The sequence below is a fragment of the Pygoscelis adeliae genome, unplaced genomic scaffold (genome assembly GCF_000699105.1).
Source record: "Pygoscelis adeliae isolate BGI_AS28 unplaced genomic scaffold, ASM69910v1 Scaffold209, whole genome shotgun sequence".
NCBI classification, from domain to species: domain Eukaryota; kingdom Metazoa; phylum Chordata; class Aves; order Sphenisciformes; family Spheniscidae; genus Pygoscelis; species Pygoscelis adeliae.
The window spans coordinates 3,662,454-3,668,909 of record NW_008825538.1 but is presented as its reverse complement, the minus strand read 5'-3'; positions in this window follow the sequence as shown (position 1 = coordinate 3,668,909).

Here is a 6,456-nt window from a genome sequence, read left to right as displayed (position 1 = left end):
AAACATGCTTTAATAACTGTATAAATGCTACTTCATGGTAAGTTTTAATAAAAAGCTGCTATTGACCTTCAGGATCAATTCAAATCCCAGCACAGACCAGGATGTGGCAACTACAGATTCCAATTTCCTGCAGAGCCCCAAGGGAGGCAGAAGGAAACTAGCTGCACTGGCACACCTGACAGAGATGCTTTCCCATAGGAGCTGCTCAGAAGTACTTGCAGGTGAGCAGCAACCTCACTGTGAGTACACTCATTTCTCCAGGGGTTTTCTCATACTTCTACCAGGGCTTTCCTCCTCCTCCCCTAAGCCACAATACATCTGCCTCTCCCATATGGGTCCTGTTCTGTTCCTCTCAAGGTGTGTAAACCACCCACTGCTTTATAACTGCTTTCTCCTCAGTTATAAATGCAAAGAGAAATGCTGAGTGTCAAAGCACAGGGCATATTAAAGACACTGACTCTTATACCACGTATAGTCATGAACACGGAATTCCACCACACCAAGCTAGTTCTGGTTCTATTTCATTCTGGAAAAAGTATGGACAAGTTATATAACTAAATTTTTTCTCTGCAGTCAGGGTATATGAAAAACTTGCAGTATCATCCTGCTTCTCTCTCTCATTACGTGGCAGTAAGAACAAGAATTAATTGTCTTCCCAGGGACAAAAAAGGCTAAGCTCCAAAATTGAAATGGAAAAAAAGCAGGATCCAAACAAACAACTTAGAGGCTTCAGAAAAAAAGACAAAGAAAAAATACACCCGCTGTGATAAGAGTTTTCAAGTTACCTTCTATAGGCTATCTATAGAGGACCCCGTCTCTATAAACGTTGCTCCCTTTTGAAGACTTACAATATCTCACTTTAATGCCACTATTAATGAGACCAGGTAACGGTTTCTTGGCTAGTATCTGCTTACAACTTACAAAGGTCAGAGTGAGTGGCGCGGGAATAGCATATAAAGCACTCCCAACATTTGGTACTGGGAAGTGATAATATTCTAACATGTTTCTGAACAATGCATGTCTGATCGAGGAAAGCGGCAGCAGTTTTTCCCCACAAATAGTGATCCAGTCTGACTGCTTAGCATGAGATTTGAAAAGGCTGCAGCTGAAAATGGAAATTTGGGCTCTTGGAAGTCTATACATCAATACCACAAACTATAAAGGTAATGAAGAGAAAAAAAGACGACAGCCAACTGCAAAAAAAAGAAGCCTTTGTGCTTGGTCTCCATTTTCCGTTATCAGTCTCCAGCTGGAAAACTGCAAGTTCCAACCTCACGAGCTAACAGAAGCATTTGCAAGCATATGTTCTCCCTCGCTCTCCCTCCACACTCCAATAAGACACTCTTAATTGCAATGTATGCAGGTGATGCAGCGTTTTCTGTAACTTGCTTCTCCCTCAGACCCCATTTCAGCCATCCTCTGCTGAAAATACTTCCAATGTCTATTACAGCTCAGAGATTCTCCAGGTACCACTGAAATGAAATGGACAAAGTAAAGCCAGTGAATAGCACTGCCAACAGCAGGATTGTGAAGGTATACCTATATCCCATGAGAAGTGTGCCAGCAAATCACACGGTCTTCCCAGAACTGCCCTGAAACCAGTTAGGGCACTGATAAAGGTGTTGCTGTAGTAACACAGAGCTTACTCTGAGACAGCTACACAAGTATGTCCTCAGTATCCAGGGGGTGATTTTCAATTCATGCTGAGCTCCGTGCCATTGAGACCACACCTGACTTTGTAGAATAATTGAATAATTTACGTTGCAAGTAGCCTGTGGAGGTCATTTGGTCCAACCTCTAGCTCAAAGCAGAGCCAGCTTTGAAGTTGCATTACACTGGGGAGGGTCTTGTCTCCAGCTAATATTTTATAAAGTAGTCTAGACACGACTTTGTGGGCTGCGGCTGTTACAGCGTAGTGTGACATGAGATAGTTTTAACCTTACAACAGCTCTGCAGGACTGGTGTGGTAGGCAGAGACCTGAAGCTGTCTTAGCACTGAAGTTGTCTTCCCTGGTGCCAGCAGCACAGCAGCTATCAGAGCGCTGTGCAACAGGTTGTGTTACAAACCTCTTACTGGTAACAACTAGGTCAAGACATTGTTCTTTTGAATGGAAAACTGGTTCTGCAGAAGTCAAGTGCATTCCTTCTATTCACTATAGGCAAGAGGATTTCAAACCCTGGTTTTGGGCTATAGTAAACACACATGGTGGGCAGCTGCAGCCATTACTTAAGAGTTAATCCCTGTAATATCCTTTGTTAATCTAACTACAATGATCGAGTGGCATGGAACATATTCAGCATACCCATAGGGTGCATGTTAGATTAACAGGATTACCTGCTGCTCGTGGTAATAGTACTGTGTATTTATTCAGCCCTTCTCTGAAGAACAGAAGGTACATTTTAAAGGTGGGTAAATATTTGTTAATCCCAGAGAGGAAAATGTAAGTGCAAAGAGGTTAAGTAATAATGCCAGTTCCACACAGTGAACCAGTAGCAATATCCCTAGACGCATGTTCGAACACAGCATTTCTTAAGCCATCGGTTGATACGACCTGCTCAAAAAGCCCCAACAGTTACAGCACATCCTGTTTTTTCAAGCTAACAGTCTGATTATAAAGCAACATTTCTATTGCTTGTTAAGCCTCCATTTTCACTACTCACTTCTTGCTAACTTTGAAAGAGTCTACACAAAATATATTTGGGGAGCAAGCATATAGTTTACAATGGTAAACCTAGAAAAGGGATCATTCTTTCCATTGCACTGTAGCGTGTCTAACACACTGTGCTATGGAATAGTCAAATGTAAGCATTCTGAACCATTTATAACTTATCTAATGTCTTTTATAGCCTGTGTTCATAAATGATTATTTTGCATTCTTCGTGTACAAACAATAGATGTGTTTAAAGCACTCTGATAAAATAATGAACTTTAAGAATAAAGCTTTCATTTTTCCCCCTCTTTAAAAGATCCTTTATGGCCACAGCCAATTCCTGTGATCCCTGTCTTTACACATTATTCTTCTAATGTTCATAAGGTCATTTGTACCACTGGAAACCTGTGAGCCCTGAACATACACTGTACTGCTTATTAGCTCATTAGTGCCTAGAAGTAACATTCACGCACAGTAGCTTTCGATAAAGAAAAAAAAATAATTCAATGCCTACCTAATTTGGGCAACAATGTGTAAACCGAAGAGTAGCACAGACATCATCCCACCTTACGTTTGTATCTAGTTCAGCATTTACTCTAAAAGAAAGGGTGGAACGTAAGTCAAATAATCAGGGACCTCTACAGCAAACGAGGAAGATCAGACATCTCTGAGGGATAATTTGTCCCACTTATTCTAGACACTTATTTTAGTATGAGTCTCCTTCTGGAGATGCTTCTCTTCGTTCCCTGCAGAGTAAGCCCAGACAACGAGATGCCTACTGGTGGATGAAGTTCATTAAATGCATGTTTTTTGTATTGGCAGTTTGTGACCTACATGTTATACAAAGTAAGACACATCCTACCTCTGCTGCAACCAGAGGCATAATGCTAATCATCTCAGTAGTGTGAGTCGGGGAAACTAACACCTGACATACAATCATGCCTTCTAAAATTCAAAGTCCTCCAATGATCTGCTGATTTTTTTTCCACCATTGCATTTATATAATCCCTTTCAGCTTTGCCAATTATTTCAATCACCTAAAATATTTTTCTACTTGCTTTTGAAACAAATCCATCTCCAGCCACCCCAAGGTAGACATACAGATTTTAAGCTACTCCTCATTGTTTATGTGTCCAAGTTTGGTGGACAACAGACACAGCCTGGAGTAACCTGGCTGTGCCTCTTATATTCTCATTAGAAAACTGCAGCTGTAAACTTTATTCTGTGATGATCACAGGAAATAAGAGTAAGAAGCAGCAGTAAGCTAGCTTTCTAGAGCTTACTGCTGCAGCACAAGTTCTTCTGCAAAGGAAACTGCAAAACGTCATTTCCATTTTTTGGACAACTGCAGTTAGGTAATTATGCTATTTAGGGCGTTAGATATTGGGAAGCAAGAAAAGTTCAATTTTGCCTTCTTATGCTTTTTAGAAGAGATGAGAGACAAGACAGATTGCAATCTTCCTCTTATGAGGAGACAAGGCTGACATATGATCTCTTAAAAAAATCAGTGGATGAAATTCCTGGTTTCACTGGAGTCAGGAATTTGCTTTAGAACTACTGTTTTAATTTTAGGCACAAACCTCTACATTTGTGCATGGATTTGGAGAACAGCCATTAGTCTCTGACAACTGTGAAGAGAGTTGGTTAGGGAAAAGACACTATTAAGTTTCACTGACATGTAGTTGACTTGGGGAGCTTTACAGACAGGAGTAGGAAACTACTAAGTGCTTTACAGTGATAAATACAGTGAAACGTATCATAATTACCAGTGTCAGTGCCCAGCTGCACTGCAGGCTTCAGCTTGGAATTCAGTTGCCATCCCAGTGGCCTTACAACTGTCCAGTGCTCCCTTCCGCCGGGCTGGCTGGCGGTGCAGAGGAAGAGGCCCCAGCACATAGCAGGAGAGCTGAGACTGAAAGAGCATCAGTAACAATCTGTGACTTACAGCTTGTACCTATTTTAACCAATACTGTTGCATTTGCGCTCTCTATTACGCTGCAGAGAAATCACAGTGCCCATTTCCAATTTCGGGACAGACAGTACAGGGAAGGTGGGAGCCAGTTTGAAGGCACAGGTGTGTCAGCTGCTTTGATTTTGCTTTGAATATATTTTACCCTAAATCTCCACTCTTGCTTATATATTATTTCTTGCATTGTCCCTTTATCTGAAACAGATGACTCAATCCCAATTTAATATTAAATATCTTCTGGGAAAAATTCTTAGCAGCTGCTTCACAGTCATGCTTTTTTCCTTCCTGGCATCAGGGAGCGTAAACACTTATTAAAGTTTAAAAGGAAAAGGCAATTTGAGGATTAAAATAAGTTTAATTAGTAGCTATAATACTCATCATCTTTCAGGTGCACAACACAAAGAAATTCATAAGAATGATTATTGTTATCCCCATCTTACAGAGAAATGAGGTGAATTAAATTATCTGCCTAATGACACACTTAGTGTTAGATTCCAGATCTGCCTCCCAGTTCTGTGCTATACCAACTAGGTCACATTTAGCAATATGCAGTTTTTAAAAATGCCCAGTTCTCTATTCACCAATATCTGGGATCTTAACCTTTCACCTTCTCTCTTTTTTTTTTCTTTAGCTTCAGCAATACTGAAGCTAATAGCATTACTTTAGCTTTGTTAACATTGTATCAGCACAACATGCAGAATTTCCGAAAAAAAAAAAAGGGACATATTTCTCAGTTGACCCTTGACATGAAAAGATACTGTATTTTCCTACTGGAATCAGAGTTACTACACTAGCACGTAAAACATACAATGTTCTCTGCTAAATACCCATCACTCCAGTTCAAGTGAGAGTTGGTAAGCAGCAGGACAAAAAAAAAAACTAGAGTCAAAAAGCCAGCATTCTCTGCGGGGAGTGGAAGGATTCATGGTACATCGGTAAGACTCAAGCACATACAACCGACCCATCAAGATCGCTCTCGAGTGCTTTCTTCACATCTGAGTCAGAAGGCTGAGCCTCTTTTTAAGTGAAGACACATTCAAGAACAACCAAAGTTCTTGTCCAAATTGCACATACTCGTAACTCACAACAATCACTACTTCTGTGATTACATTAAATTACTGAGATTGAAAGCGACCCAAATACTTTCAACAGAATACACGTGGTTTTGAAAAACACAAAAGCAGCACTGTGATTTTTGCCCAAATGATCCTAGAAAAGTATGTAGCAGGCTAGTTCAGTATTAGTAAAATTTCTATTCACCTAGTCTAGGATTCACTGACCTGACACCTTGCTACATGAGGCCAGGAGCCTGAGTTGCTGAAATTTCTTGTCAGATCCACAAGAGAAAGGTGTAACTTTTCTCCCAAGGGAAGAAGCTCGATCACAAGACAGATTTGTTTAAAACTAAAAGAGACAGCAGGAAGCACTTGTAATAAGCTTCAAGCACCTCTCTGGCACTGGCAGGGAATGGTGTAAAGGCTAACTGGTCTTTGCCAAATCCAGGTTATGTTATTTCAATGATGAAAGAGCCTGGACGTTATTAAGTAGCAGAATATGAATAACATGACGTGCTTTCAGTTTGTTGTGAGGCTTTTGGAGGTAAAGCTACTTAACAAAGAACAACTTTCCTCAGTTCATTCAATAATGTTGCTTCAACAGTTGCTGCGTAGCTTTACTTAACTTTCAGTGGTTCTTTCTGTACATGGGTAGTAATATCACCAAGACATTCCTGCCGCACTGGCGGTCTCTAAGACTTGATTCAGCTATATCCATCAAGATAATATTGATTTGCATTATTTTGTTAAAGAATGATACCCCGATCCCTTTGAATAATTA